The sequence below is a fragment of the Moschus berezovskii genome, chromosome 18 (genome assembly GCF_049115385.1).
Source record: "Moschus berezovskii isolate FMDL1 chromosome 18, NW_MosBer_1.0, whole genome shotgun sequence".
Classification (NCBI taxonomy): domain Eukaryota; kingdom Metazoa; phylum Chordata; class Mammalia; order Artiodactyla; family Moschidae; genus Moschus; species Moschus berezovskii.
The window spans coordinates 5,593,633-5,608,968 of record NC_142477.1 but is presented as its reverse complement, the minus strand read 5'-3'; the positions used below and the strand labels follow the sequence as shown (position 1 = coordinate 5,608,968).

Below are 15,336 nucleotides of genomic sequence, written 5' to 3'. Positions count from 1 at the left end.
GTGTTAGTCCCTCATGTGTGGCCAACTCTTTGTGACCCCATGAACTGTAACTCACCAGGCTCCTCTGTCCATGGAATTCTCCAGGCAAGAAGACTGGAGTGGGTTGCCATTCCCTTCTCCAGGAGACCGTCCCAACCCAGGAATCAAACCCAGGTCTCCTGCATTGTAGATGGGTTCTTTACCCTGTGAGCCATCAGAGAAGCCCAACCTGATAAAAGGCATCACGAAAAGATGTACAGCTGACCTCACAGCTAAGAGTCAAGGACTGAATACACCCCCAGAGACCGTGAGCAAGACAAAGCTGTCCTCTGTCGTCATCCCCTGAACGTCCACAGACAACATGATGCACACACGGAAAATAACACAATTTGGCTACGACAGATCTCTTATGATCACTGAGTTCAGCGAGGCCAAGGAGAGAAAGGACAGCACAGAAAAGTCAACTGTCTTCCGTGCACTAGCAGGGAGCAACCGAGTGCAGATGTCCAAAGGCCAAGCCATTTACAACAGCACCAAAGTAAAGATTGAGTATTTAGATATTTCAAGAGGCTTAACATGCGTAACTGGGGCCCTAAAGAATAGGAGGGCAAAGGAGGTGACAGAAGTAAGTAATAATAGCAGAAATTTGTCCAAACAATGAAAACTACAAACGTACAGATTCAAGAAGTCAATGTATCCCAAGCATAAGAAAGAGGAAAAAAACTATACAAGGCACATCAAAATCAAATCACTCATAACCATTAATAAAGAGGATAATCTTAGAAGCTGCCAGAGACCACAAAGAAACACAGGTAAGCGTGACTGCAGACGCCTCCCAAGAAACACGGGTGCAGAGGACACAGTGAGCCGCATCCTTAAAGCACCGAAAGAAAATGCATGAAAATAGAATTCCTGACACTGAAAATCACTGCAAAAAGTTAGGGCTAAATAAAGACTTTTTCAGACATGAAAAAGCTGAAAGCATTCATTGCCAGCTGACCCACACTATAAGAAATGTGAAAGAGTGTCTTCAGGCCAAAGGAAAATGATACCAGATGGAAACGTGGATCCACAAACGAACAGAAAGCACAGGAAGTGGTAACTGCATGGGCAAAAATGCAGGACCCCTTCTTACCATTTAAATATCTTTAAAAGATAATTGACTGCTTAAATAACAACAACAGTGTGTTGTGGGGTTTACGACCTATGCAGATGAACACGGCAGCTACAGCACAGAGGCCAAGAGTGGGACGCGGCGGCGCCCCGGCAGCGGCGGGATGCTGGGGGGACGGTCCCCGGGGACCCTGCGTGCCAGGCACCTGCCTGCTCCATGGGCCGGGCCCTCCCAGCACCTCTCCGCCGCAGTAAGTGCCGTGGGACACCGGCCACCACCAGGGGCTTCCGGCTCCCACATGTCCCACCACCTGCGTGCTCCTGCCCACCCATGCCAGGGACCGGGAAACGGGGCGACCACTCCCTCCTCTCCTGGAGCCTGAACCCCCACACCCAAGCGAGCCCTCTGGGCACCTCCCTCAGTCCTGAGTACCCTTTTGAGCTCTCTTTTCACTGTTGCTGATACTTCTATTAACTAAAGTCTCTCGATTTAAAAAAAATTAAGTAAAAAAAACCATAAAAGGCTAATTTTTAAAGTCTACACATTTTACAGATATATATATGCTAACACCTGTGAAAGAATGACATGTCGGTGATTGTTTATGTATTCTGGGGAGTAGGGTGGGGTTTGTGCTGCTTGATGAATAAACTGGGCTCGTTATAAAACTCTCTCCACTTTTGTAGAAGGCTTGAAAACTTTCATAATAAAAGGGTTCTAAAGGCATTGAAGAGAGATGTGGCATAAGAATAAACATGTGTGGTCTATGGATTTTCAACAACAAGGCAGTTCAATGGGGAAGAAGGGCCCCCTCACCAAAAGATGCTAGACAACTGGACATGCATACACCAAAGGGCAGGGGACCCACCTACCACCGACAAAAATCAACCAGTTAGTTAAAGACCTGAAGGTATGAGCTAAAACTGTAAAACTCTTGTAGGAAACGTAATGCTATGCTTCTTTCAGCCTTAAATTTAGCAATGGATTCTTAGATATGTCACCAAAAGCACAAGTAAGAAAAGAAAAATGAGATAAATTGAACTTCATCAAGATTTAAAATGTGGACTTCAAAGGACACTATCAAGAAAGTGAAGAGACACTCACACAGAGCATATTAAATACAAATCACATATCTGATAAAGTCTAGTATCCAGGCTATAAAAAGAACTCTTAAAACTCGACAACAAAAAGACAAACAACCTAATTAAAAATGAGCAAAGGCCTTGAATAGATATTTCTCCCTCAAAAAGCATACAAATGGTCAACAGGTACATAAAAAGATGCTCAGCATCATGAGTTGCTAGGGAAATGCAAATCAAACCCACAATGAGATACCACTCCACACCCATGACGACGACTATAATTTTTTTAAAAAGGAAAATGAAAAATATTGGTGAGGATGTAGGGAAAATGGGTCCCAAGTGCCTTGCTGGAGGGGATGGAAAATGGCACAGCTCCTGTAGAAAGCGTTTGAGAATTTCCTCAAACAGTGAAACACAGAGTCACTATATATGACCCAGCAATTCCACTCCTAGCCCAAGAGAACTGAAAACATACGTTCAAACAAAATCTGGCACAAAATACTCAGAGCATCGTTATTCACAATAGCCAAAAAGCAGAAGCAACCCAAATGCCCATCAGTTGATGAACAGACAAACAAAACGTGGTCCATCCACACTGTGGACTACCACTCAGCCGTAAGAAGGAGTCCCTACAACACGGATGGAGCTTGGGAACATGATGCTACAGGACGGAAGGCAGGCCCGGAAGGATTCACGTTGATTCCATGTAGAGGAAACGTCCAGAAAGTAGATGAATGCCAGGGCCGGAGGTAAGAAGAAGGGAGAGTGACTGTTTGACAGGTATGGCGTTTCCATTTGGGATGAAGAAAGTGTTTTGGAATTAGAGGTGGTAGTTGCACAGCTTTGGCAATATACTCAATAAATACCAAGGTACTGTAAATTCTTTAATGGTCAATTTTATGTAATTGAATGTTACCATACTAAAAACAAAGAACACAAATTTCTATATAAATAGAAATAAAATGTCTGGAGTGGCCAGGAAAACAGGGAGTGGCAGAAAAGGACCAAGTGGTGGCAGCGCTGGTGGGGTGTTCCCGGCAGGGGCAGGGTGGGCTGGGCTGGGGTGTTCCTGGCAATGCTGGGGTGGTTTCTGGGCAGGGGGGCAGCTGCAGGGCTTGGGGGGGCAACAGCTGGCTTTGAAGCTGCAGGGTGACGAGTCTGAGGAAACGAGAGCTCTGGAGACGGGCTGGGGCGAGTGAGTGGGGCCTGGTGGCCGCAGGCTGGAGCAGGGACGGGTGGGCAGATGCTTGGGAAGGGTCCAGCCTTCTCAGCTCACCCAGAGCCACGGCCACAGGCTTGTCCTTCTCTGGGAAGCCAGGTCAGAGCCTCGGGGGGGTGGAACCCAGAGGGCGAGGTCATGCCATCTGAATTGCAAGGCCTCTCAACGCGGCAGGAGAGGACTGAGCCGCACCCAGACCCGGCCCAGCCTCAGGGGACACTGGGCAGGGACGCTCCCCCACACCCGAGAGGGGCCGGGCACTCAGAGACCCACTGAGCCCCGTCAAGACCCAAAATGGCGGGGGGCTGACCTGCACCAGCCCCAGAGACCCCTCCCCAGCACCACTATTCCCTAAACGAGCCCAAGGCTCGGACCAGGGGTGGCGCGGGGTGGAGGTGACAGGGAAGATGAGCCGGGGGGTACACATTGAGGGGGTGGTGCTGACCCCACACTTCCCTCGGTACAAACCCCCTCCAGCAGCAGGACTTGAGATGGATCCAGGCTCCCCGGGGCAGCCATCCCCCAGCGTGCACACAGCCAGCCCACAAAGCCCCAGGATGGTAAGGCCCTAAAAACACAAGTTATGGCAAAAAGCACCAGAGCAAACAAGCACACGCCAGGCACCCCGTCAAGGGTGGGAGAGAAACCCCGGGGTGCCGCTGTTCCCTGGAAGAGCCTCGTCGTGCCCTAGTAATCCTCAGTGCGGCCTCCATTTTCCTGACCACTTGCACACTCTCCTCAAACAGATGCAGCCCTGGCGGGCCTGAACCATCCTCCCCAGAAACGCACTACCGGGCAGTGCGGGGCCAGCCTCCCAGAGCTCTGAGCCAACTGTGCTGCTCGGAGAAATCTGGGCTTTCCTAAGACCCTTTCATGGTAAAAATAATAGTTGTCCACTTCACAAAATACACATAAGCAAAAAACAAAAATAAAAAAGCCTCCCATACCATAGAGCGGTGCCCACAGCTCCCGCCCGGCGTGTGTGCCCCTGCCCACGCGGCCACCCCACTCTGGGGCCAAATCAAGAGGGGGACAGTGCCCAAGGTCCAAGTCCAAGCTCTGCCCAGGACCACCCCGAAGTCCTTGCCGGCACACAGACCACAGGCGTGGTCCGCGGGACCCGGCGGCTGGAGCCGGCACAGACTGCCCCCTGCCCGGTGGGGGGCGTGCAGAAGGCCGCTCACCTGCCCACTAGTGGGTCCCGAGACCACCAGGACGGGGCATGGGCCCAGGAGGCTGCAGAAGTCAGGCTGGAGGCCCTGATGGCGGACGCTGGGCGGAGACCAGCCAGGCTCAGGAGCCCGCCTCCGCCAGAGGCCCCTGGAGACGGCCTGGGTGGGCCGGGCCGCTGACCAGGCCAGGAGAGGTCCAGTCACAGCTGCCGAGTGCCCGGAGCTAGGGGCAAGTGCCCAGGGTGCGCTCTCACGCCACCCGTCGCGCCTGGCCCCTCGAGGGCCAGAGCCTGTGGCCAGTCACAGGCCCCACGCGAGCCACCCGGCGGCCACAGCTGGAGACCCGCTGCACACTTCCAAGGGGGCAGCCTCCGGCCCCAACCCCTCAGACCAACTGGGAGACAGACAGAGGAACCCCAGGGCTAACCTCCCAAGGCCTCTGGCCTCCGACCTCTGACTGGTCACCTGCCCTGTGGGCAGTCCAGTGCCTTTCACAAAGTGCCCGCAAGCTGGGGATTTTCCACCACTCAAAATAAGACTTTAGGGAGAAAAATTTTCTTGGTGCCACTAACTGAAGCCCAGTGAATTCCTGGAACACATGCCTTCAGCCTTCTCCAGTGTGAGAACCAAGGCTGGCGCCTCCTTCCAGAAAAGAGGGGGCTGAGAGGCGAACACCCAGCTCTGGGGGCCCCCCACCCTCATCAGCTGCCCTGGGGAGGGCTCAGGGGTTCGGTTCCAAGTCTGCCCCCAACCCCTAGCATCTGCCCGAAACGTTTCCGAGGGAAATTGGGCCAAGAGCTAAGGGCAATTGGCCCAACACTCCCAAAGCCGGGGAGGGGGCTGTCTGACGCTCCCAGGTCGGGAAACTGAGTGACCACAAGCAATGGAAGTGCACGGGCATCCCTCGAAAGTTCTTGTTTTATTTTTAGGTGAGAAGCTGCCGGTTGGACCCCCTGGCTTGGAGACGTGAGGATGGGGTGAGTGGAGGGGGACCCTTGGGGAGATGGCTCTGCGCGCGCGTCTCCACCGCGGAGCCGGACCCGCGGAGCGCGCCCGGGGCACTTACCCGGCCGGCGGGGCGCGGAGGCTCGGGCGCGCCCGCGGGAGGCGTCCGCCGGGACCGGGAGCTGTGTTGGCACGGCTGCCGGCGCTCACATCTCAGGGACCAGGCGGCGGCGGCCGCGAAAGGACAGCTCCACCCCGGCACGCGAGCCGCCCCGCCCCAGACGACCGAGCCCCGGCGGCGGCAGGGGGCGCGCGCGATCCCCGCGCGGTCCCGGTCCCGGTGCCCGGGTCGGCTCGCGCGTCTCCGCCCGGCGGGTTCCTGCCCCGCGCCCCTCTCTCCCCGTGGTCCCGGGTCCGAGTGAGCCACGGCGGGCGCCTGCCCTGCGTCTCTCGCGTCCCTGGACTCCTCCACGCTCTGTCGCCTCCAGGCTGCTCTGTGCCCCTCGAGCCCCTTGCTCCCCGCGGGAGCCCGGACTCTATTCCTCGCCTCCAGTCGCGGCCCGCTTCCGCCCCGCCCGCTGAGGCCGGTGCGCCCTTAACCGCGGTGCGGAGGTGCAGGGTCCGAACTCCCCTAGCGGCTGGGTCCCGGCATTCGGATCAGAATGTGCACCGTGAGCGCAGCATGTCCTGCTCTACCGGCTTCAGTGGGGTTATTGCTAAAACCAAAGGGTCTTACAGTTTAAAATATTAATATAGCACTTTTAACCTTGCACCTTCCAGGAGGAAGTCTTGATCCGGACTTTTCTGGTTCACAGGAACTAAGGCCTCCAGCCGACCCTTCCCATCTTTCCACCGCTCCTTCCACCCGGACCCTCCCACCCTCCCTCCATCTTGGTGGACATACACGGACTTTGGAAGGCCCGCTTTCCCTCACTAGGTTGGAGCTGCATATCTGGCCCAGAGCCTCCCAGACACCCATGAGCCTCACCTCACTCCCTGGGCTCTCCACAAAGTCTGAAGGGTCCCTGGAGACCTCGGCCCAGGGGCCTCCTTGTGTTGCCGTGGCAATCCAGACCCTCCCTGGTCCCCAGGGAACCTCGCACTGTCTTCATGCAAACCCAGCAGCCAGCCCTGATCCCAACCCCACCCAGAGCCCCAGTCCCATCCTGACCTCACAGACCACAGGCCTCAGGACCTTAGCACTTGCTCCTGCTCCAGGAAATCTCTTCTGCAGGTACTGGAAGGACTGGCGCTCTGATCGTCTGTCCTCAGAGAGAACGTCCACACCAGATGAAACCCTGCTGTCCATCTCCTCTGCCTTTCACAGGCTTATTCTTGCCTGAAATCACACAGATGTTTCTTTGCTCCTGTGTCTAATAGGCAAACTCACCAGGTCTATTCACTTCTACCTGAGGAAAAGCAGAGTCCCCACTCCAGAACAGGGACTCAAAGTGTCAGCTTTTATTATTATTATTTTATATTACCTTTTGACATGGAGCAACATGCAGCTATGTGGCTGTATTTTTTAAGTAGTTAAAATCAGCTGCTGTATCTTGATCCAATTTTTGTAAAGTGCATTATGCACAGAAAAAATCTGGGTGCATAACTTAGATTACAGGTGAACTTTCATTTCTTTTTCCTTGTTAAAAGTTCCACAACTTCTGATTATTTTGCGGAAGCATGGAGTACTTTTGAACTACTTTCATTGTTTTTCCTTTTTGTCAGAAAGAGTAAGCACGTGTAAGATGTTGGGAGGGTACATCTTGGATGGCAGGGGTAACAGGGTCCCCTCTGTGAAGCCCAGGCCTGTAGAGGGCCCTCAGAGCAGGACGGAGGGTGGAGACCCCCGGGTGGGTGCCCGAAGGACACGGAGCTTTGTTTACAGAGCACTGCACCCACTATGTCCCCTTTGAGCCTGCTGCCCGGGCATCATTCCTACCCACCCACCAGCCCCCTGGGGAGCCTGCCTGAGTGAGACACCTCAGCGGTTCTTGCTGCCTCTTCCCGGGGCCTCCCTGTGCCGAGTGCAGGAGAAGCCAGTGTCCACGCTCCCCTGCTCCAGCCGCCCTGTCGGCTGTGCCTGCCTCAGAGCCCGCGGCCTCTGCAGGCCTGGGGGCTGTCACTGGGACTGGACACAAACAGGGCACCCCCTCCCAGGGTGGTGCCCCCTCTGAAGTTCCAGGGACTCAGGGTGACCCCCTTTGTGAGAGTCCCTGGGTGCCACTTCCACCATGACGAGGGTGACTCTGGGCCTCCCAGGCAGTGTTCTCAGGAGGTCAGCGGAACACAGTCCACACAGATCATGCAGACACATGACAGTTTGTGGGTGCCCTGTTTTATTCACCATCATGTGGAGAAGGAAATGGCAACCCTCTCCAGTGTTCTCGCCTGGAGAATCCTATGGACAGAGGAGCCTGGCGGGCTGCAGTCTGTGGGGTCGCAGAGTCGGACACAACTGAGGGACTGAGCAGTGTGACCACCCTGCCCACTGCTCCCCCGCACTGTTTCCCTCTGGGGCTGCAACTCGGGCGGGGTTCTCTTCAGAACCTCCCCCTCCCTCTGCACCCAGGAACCCCAACTGCAAATAGGCTCCAGGTTGCTGAGTCTGCCCCCTCTCCCTGCCCTCCCCGCCCCGGCAACGAAGGTCCAACCAGCCGTGGACAAATTCCTCTTGCCTGGATCGCTTGTCCTCCTAGGGTGGGAGGGCAGCTACCACCTGGCAGGGAAGAGGCTTGGAGAAGAGACCACCCCCAGGTGCCTTCACTGCTCACTGGGTGTCCGCGTCCGTGCCCCAGACTTGCCATCCTGGGAGGCGGGTGATGTGACCACTACGGGAGCCTGAGTGCCATCCCTGCTGCACCTGCCTGCCCTCCCCCAGGGGTTCACCAGCCCGCTCCAACCCCCCACCCTGCCCCCAGACAGCCAAGTCCTCCTCAGGGGCGGACAGGGGTGTGTGGTCACACTGCAGGTGCCCAGCCAGGAGCCAGGCCACACGGGCCCGGGGGACGGCGTGCTGCCCAAGCATTCCTCGTTTAGGGCGGTGCTTTCTCTGTGCCCGCACGAGGTGGGGAGGCCTGGAGTGCCACAGTGCCCCCTCCCTACCTGAGGGCCATCCCTGAGTGTGCCTCGCTGAGTTTGTCCCATGTGTGTCTGAGTGTGCCTGAGTGTCCCTGAGTGTGTCCAGTGTCCGATGCACAGCCAAGCAGGGCTTCCTGCTCCAGGGCACAGAGCGGACGAGGGACTGTGCCCTCTGGCATGGGGGGGGGGGGTCAGGATCCCCAGGAACCCTGCTTGTGAAGAGGGTGCAGCCAAGACCCTCAGGCTCTGCCCCCAACTCCTCTTGCTCCAGGGGCCTCGCAGGCGCTGTTTCTTCTGACTGGATTGCTGTCCGGTGTTTCCTTCAGCTTCAGACAGAGGCCACCCCTACCTCCCTCACTCCCGACATTTGGGTTTTTTGTTGGGGGGGCAGGCAGCAGGAACTTTCATCTATTAACTTCATCCCTAACCCTAACCTGCTACAGCCTCACAGCCCAGAACCAGCCACTGTGGTGGCAGAAGGGAGGGGAAGGGAGAGGGGAGGAGAAGGGGGGGAGGGGAGGGGAGGGGAAGGGGCGGGGGAGCAGGGAAGGACGGGCAGCTCACTACAGCTACTTCCTTTCTTGCACAACCCGGCCCCCATGAACAATGACTCACTTGGTTTTCTTTGAACGTGCCTTGTCCCCCCACATCCTTTGGTGTCCGAGAAGCAAGCCTTCCGCAGCTCCGTGAGTCAGGCCGCCTCAGCCCCCGCCCCACCCCCAGGCCCCCTTCCAGGCTCTGTCCACCGGGACCGGCCCCTTCTCCATCTGGGCTGCGGAGCACCCTGCAGGCGCTTCCCAGTTCAAGCAACGTGGTGGACCTTCTCAGAAACTGTCCTGTTGGGCTGAGGGCGGCTCCCCAGAGTTCCCTGCCCGTCTGAGCCCCCACTCCCCTGCAGTCCTCCAGAACGCACCTAAGCTCTGCAAAAGGCCCTTTTCTGTTCTGAATTTCTATTCCCCTCAGTTTGCTCTATTCTCCAGCCTTTTCCCTTCCAGATGTTCTACTTCCATCCTGTATCATTTCTTTGGATAGAAGAGGTTCTTTTTTAACGGATTCGATGTCTTCGGTCATCTCCGAGACCGTGGACGGCCGGAGTTCTGAGCTGTTCCTCAGGCCTTTGCTCTGCCCTCTTACAGATGCCGAGTGAACCGTCCCGCGCTTCTCGCAGAGGGAGGCACTGCTCAAGGTGGCCTGTTGGGCAGTGCATACCTGTGGGCACTATCTCAGGGGGTGGCTCCTGCTCAAGGGGAGAGGGGCTCCCTGTTCAGGGAGCGCTCAGCGCCTCCCCTGCCCCTGCCCTCCTGAGCTTCGCAGGCTCTTAGGAGACTGTCAGCTTTTCCCTGGAATTTGCCCTTCCTGGGTTCTGGGGGGCAGATGCTTACCTCTCTGTTTCTGTGCATTGCTGGGAGACAATTTCAGTGAGATCTCATTGCTGGAAGCTAGTCTGAACCTATATGAACCAGGTGAGGGCCCAGCACAGCCAGCCTGGAGTGGGACCTGGTGGGAAGGGTGGCTGAGTCTGAAGGGCCCCCTGTGCGCCCACCTCTGCACGAATAGAGGAGGGCCAGGGCATCCTTCCACCAAACCCCAGCCTAAGCACCACTTACCACACGACCTCGGCCAAACTATGGGTCCTCTCTGAGCCTTCACTTTCTCATCTATAAAACAGGTAAGTACACACCAACGAAACAGAGCCCAGAAATAAACCCTCACACTACAGTCAGGGATGCTTGACGAGGGTGATGTCTCTGCTTTTTAATGCACTATCTTGGTTTGTCACAGCCTTCCTGCCAAGAAGCAAGTGTCTTCTAATCTCTTGGCCGCAGTCGCCGTCCACAGTGATTTCAGAGCCAAGAAGAAGAGATCTGTCACTGCTCCCACCTTTTCCCCGTCTATTTGTCATGAAGTGATGGGACCAGACGCCATGATCTTTCTTTTTTAATATTGAGTTTTAAGTTGGCTTTTTCACAGATCATTCAGTTCAGTTCAGTTCAGTTGCTCAGTCGTGTCCGACTCTCCGTGACCTCGTGAATCACAGCACGCCAGGCCTCCCTGTCCATCACCAACTGCCGGAGTTCACTCAAACTCATGTCCACAGAGTCGGTGATGCCATCCAGCCATCTCATTCTCTGTCGTCCCCTTCTCCTCCCGCCCCCAACCTTTCCTAGCATCAGAGTCTTTTCCAGTGAGTCAACTCGTCGCATGAGGTGGCCAAAGTATTGCAGTTTCAGCTTTAGCAGCAGGGAAATGCAAATAAAAACCACAAATAAGATACTACCTTGCACTTATCAGGATGGCTACTGTCAAAACATTGTTCAGTTGCTTCACTTCAGTTCAGTTCAGTCGCTCAGTCATGTCCTCTCTTTGTGACCCCATGTACTGCAGCGCGCCAGGCCTCCCTGTCCATCACCAACTCCCAGAGTTTACTCAAACATGTCCATTGAGTCGGTGATGCCATCCAACCATCTCATCCTCTGTCGTCCCCTTCTCCTCCCACCTTCAATCTTTCCCAGCATCAGGGTCTTTTCAAATGAGTCAGTTCTTCGCATCAGGTGGCCAAAGTATTGGAGTTTCAGCATCAGTCCTTCCATTGCATATTCAGGACTGATTTCCTTTAGGATGGACTGGTTGGATCTCCTTACAGTCCAAGGGACTCTCAAGAGTCTTCTCCAACACCACAGTTCAAAAGCATCAATTCTTTGGTGCTCAGCTTTCTTTATAGTCCAACTGTCACATCCATACATGACTACTGGAAAAACCATAGCCTTGACTAGACGGACCTTTGTTGGCAAAGTAATGCCTCTGCTTTTTAATATGCTATCTAGGTTGGTCATAACTTTTCTTCCAAGGAGTAAGCGTCTTTTAATTTCATAGCTGCAGTCACCATCTACAGTGATTTTGGAGCCCAAAAAATAAAGTCAGCCACTCTTTCCACTGTTTCCCCATCTATTTGCCATGAAGTGATGGGACCAGATGCCATGATCTTAGTTTTCTGAATATTGAGCTTCAAGCCAACTTTTTCACTCTCCTCTTTCACTTTCATCAAGAGGCTCTTTAGCTCCTCTTCACTTTCTGTCATAAGGGTGGTGTCACCTGCGTATCTGAGGTTATTGATATTTCTCCCGGCAATCTTGATTCCAGCTTGTGCTTCATGCAGTCCTGCATTTCCCATGATGTACTCTGTATATAAGTTAAATAAGCAGGGTGACAATATACAGCCTTGACGTACTCCTTTCCTGATTTGGAACCACTCTGTTGTTCCATGTCCAGTTCTAACTGTTGCTTCTTGACCTGCATACAGGTTCCTCAGGAGGCAGGTAAGGTTGTCTGGTATTCCCATCTCTTGAAGAATCTTTCAGTTTGCTGTGATCCACACAGTCAAAGGCTTTGGTGTAGTCAATAAAGCAGAAGTAGCTGTTTTTCTGGAACTCTCTTGCTTTTTCTATGATCCACCAGATGTTGGCAATTTGATCTCTGGTTCCTCTGCCTTTTCTAAACCCAGCTTGAACATCTGGATGTTCACAGTTTACGTACTGTTGAAGCCTGGCTTGGAGAATTTTGAGCATTACTTTGCTAGCGTGTGAGATGAATGCAACTATGTGGTAGTTTGAGCATTCTTTGGCATTGCCTTTCTTTGGGATTGGAATGAAAACTGACCTTTTCCAGTCCTATGGCCACTGCTGAGTTTTCCAAATTTGCTGGCTTATTGAGTGCAGCACTTTCACAGCATCATCTTTTAGGATTTGAAATAGCTCAACTGGAATTCTATCACCTCCACTAGCTTTGTTCATAGTGATGTTTCCTAAGGCCCACTTGACTTCACATTCCAGGATGTCTGGCTCTAGGTGAGTGATCTTCTGCTTCTGTTAGGTCCATACAATTTCTGTCCTTTATTGTGCCCATCTTTGCATGAAAAGTTCCCTTGGTATCTCTAATTTTCTTGAACAGAGCTCTAGTCTTTCCCATTCTATTGTTTTCCTCTATTACTTTGCATTGATCACTAAGGAAGGCTTTCTTATCTCTCCTTGCTATTCTTCAGAACTCTGCATTCAGATGGATATATCTTTTCTTTTCTCAGCTATTTGTAAGGCCTCCTCAGACAGCCATTTTGCTTTTTTTGTGTTTCTTTTTCTTGGGGATGGTCTTGATCACTGCCTCCTATACAATGTCACGAACCTCCGTCCATAGTTCTTCAGGCACTCTATCAGGTCTAATCCCTTGAATTTATTTGTCACTTCCACTGTATAGTCATAAGGGATTTGATTTAGGTCATACCTGAATGTTCTAGTGGTTTTCCCTATTTTCTTCAATTTAAGTCTGAATTTGGCAATAAGGAGTTCATGATCTGAGCCACAGTCAGCTCTCAGTCTTGTTTTTACTGACTGTACAGAGCCTCTCCATCTTTGAAGAAGATGCTTAGTCGTGTCCAAGTCTTTGTGGCCCCATGGACTGCAGCACACCAAGCTTCCCTGTCCTTCACCGTCTCCTGAAGCTTGCTTAAACGCATGTTCATTCAGTCGGTGATGCCATCCAACCACCTCCTCCTCTGTCGTCCCCTTCTCCTTCCGTCTTCAATCTTTCCCAGCATCAGGGTCTTTCCCAATGAGCTGGCTCTTTGTGTCAGGTGGCCAAAGTACTGGAGCTTCAGCTTCAGCATCAGTCCTTCCAGGGAGTATTCAGGGCTGATCTCCTTTATGAATGCCACCACAGTAATCGAGGTAGATGCCCCAGCCACTGACGCCAAAGAAGCTGAAATTGAACGGTTCTATGAAGACATACAAGGCTTTCTAGAACTATCACCAAAAACCAGGCAAAACATAAATGTTGCAAGAAATGGAGAAAGTGGAGCTCTTGGCCACTGTGGGTGGGAATGTAAAATGGTGCAGTCAAGTGGAAAACAGAATGGAAGTCCCTCAAAAAATTAAACATAGATCTACCATATAATCCACAACCTCTAGGGATTTAGCTGAAAGAACTGAAAGCACGGTCTCAAGGAGGAACCTGTCCACTTGGGTTCACTGCAGCATGTTCACAACAGCCAAGAACTGGAAGCAGCCCGAGTGTCCATCAACAGATGAGGGGTGAAGGCACGGTGGTCCATTCATACAACAGGCGATCATTCAGCCTTAAAAATGAAGGAGATTCTAAGACAGGCTCCAGCACAGGTGAGCTTTGAGGACCTGGTGCTCAGCGATGTGCATGAGTCACGGGAGGACAGACCCTGCAGGACTTGCTCACACAGTGACCCAGAGGTGTTGGGTTCTTGGAAGATGGGGTGGGGGGGTGGGGGGGCAGGGTGGGGAGTCAGTGTTCACGGGGACAGCGCTCCAGCCTCACAGGATGAAGAGTCACACGGAGGGTGGTATGAGGCTGCACAACAATGAGTGCACTTCATACTGGTGAGCTGTGCACTTAAAACTGGTTAAAATGGTAAACTTTCCACGATGTATATTTTCACCATCGTACAACAGGTAAGAATCTCTGCCTTTACCCATTTTCCCAAGAGGTACGTTCAGATTCTCACACAGGCTGGCTTCCTGGAGCCTCCATCCTGGACACCGATGAAATCCTTACGCGTGCCCTGGCACACTTTCACACTCACAGTCACCCTCACACTTGCCCTTAAGGGGAGACGCAGTGATGCGGCGAAGCCCCACACTGCTCCTCACATCGGCTCTGCCTGAAGCCCCCGACCCCCAACCCTGGGCCCCTGCCTGCTCCCCTTTGACCAGGCTTGCCTGGACTGCGCAGGTGGCTCCCCCAGCTGGCTGTGGTGAGCAGGGTGGTGGCCGGATGACCACCCTCTTTGTGGAGAAGTGGGCTTGAAAGCTGGGTGAGATCGGCGGCGTCTTGGGCATATCCATCCTGTTCCTGGGAGTCAGACAGGGAGCTGGGTCATCAGCTCAGGGCGCCTGTGAAGAAGGAGCGCGAGAGCAGGCAGCCGGGGCGGGGGCTGAGTGACCAGGCTCAGGCAGCAGATGGCCTGGCCGCCTGCACGTCCCCGCCCCGAGCCCCACCCCGAAGCTGGGCCGACTTCCTGGCAGCCCTTCCTCCGTCCCATCCCCGAACCGACTCTCAGGGACTCCGGGCCAGCCTGAGCGTGGAGCATCCTGACAAAGGAAAAGCCCCAGAGCTGTTTCCACCCTCACGACCGGGGCCCCGATCCCTCGGGTTTCTCCGTTGCTTCTGGAAATTCCACGCCTTCGGTCAGGGCTCGGGTCTGGGTGAGACCCAGGGCCAGGCGGCCCTTCAGGCGGCACAGCACCGCCCCCGTGTGGCCGACTGGCGCTGAGACCAGTCAGGTGTGGCCCTGGAAGGAAGGGGTCCCCATTTTCCTATGTGCCCGCCAGGGCAGGGCTTGGGGACCCCCCAGCCCTTAACCCACCGGCCTCTCCTGCAGCAGCCACACTCCCAGCCCGCGCACCCCCACCTGTACGTGCACTGGTAGAAACCCCAGAGTCCACTGAGAGGGTCCGTGCAGAGTATATACCAGACCACCCACCTGTGTACCTGAACTGCCCGTGTGTGCCCCTACCATCCGCCTGTGTGTCTCCTCCACCCGCTTGTGTACCCGCAGCAACTCTGTGTACTGTGCCCCCTGAGTACACCTGTATCCCATCAGACCGCTGTGCAATTCTGCAACTTCCCTCTCCCTCACATCCCTGAATCGGGGGCCATCCCCAGTCGCACGTGCACAGGCCCCTGACTGCGGCCAACCTGCACTGAGGGCCGGCGGCTCAGTGTCTGCTC

General features: G+C 54.2%; 1 protein-coding gene across 1 annotated transcript in view; it reads right to left on the bottom strand.

The window, feature by feature from the left end:
* Positions 1–6,135, bottom strand: part of AHRR (aryl hydrocarbon receptor repressor) — an 89,285-nt gene extending 83,150 nt beyond the window's left edge. The window contains exon 1 of the mRNA XM_055422333.2: positions 5,630–6,135. The gene's annotated coding sequence lies outside the window, so the exon portion shown is untranslated. The remainder of the gene's footprint in view (positions 1–5,629) is intronic.
* Positions 6,136–15,336: the final 9,201 nt, after the last annotated feature.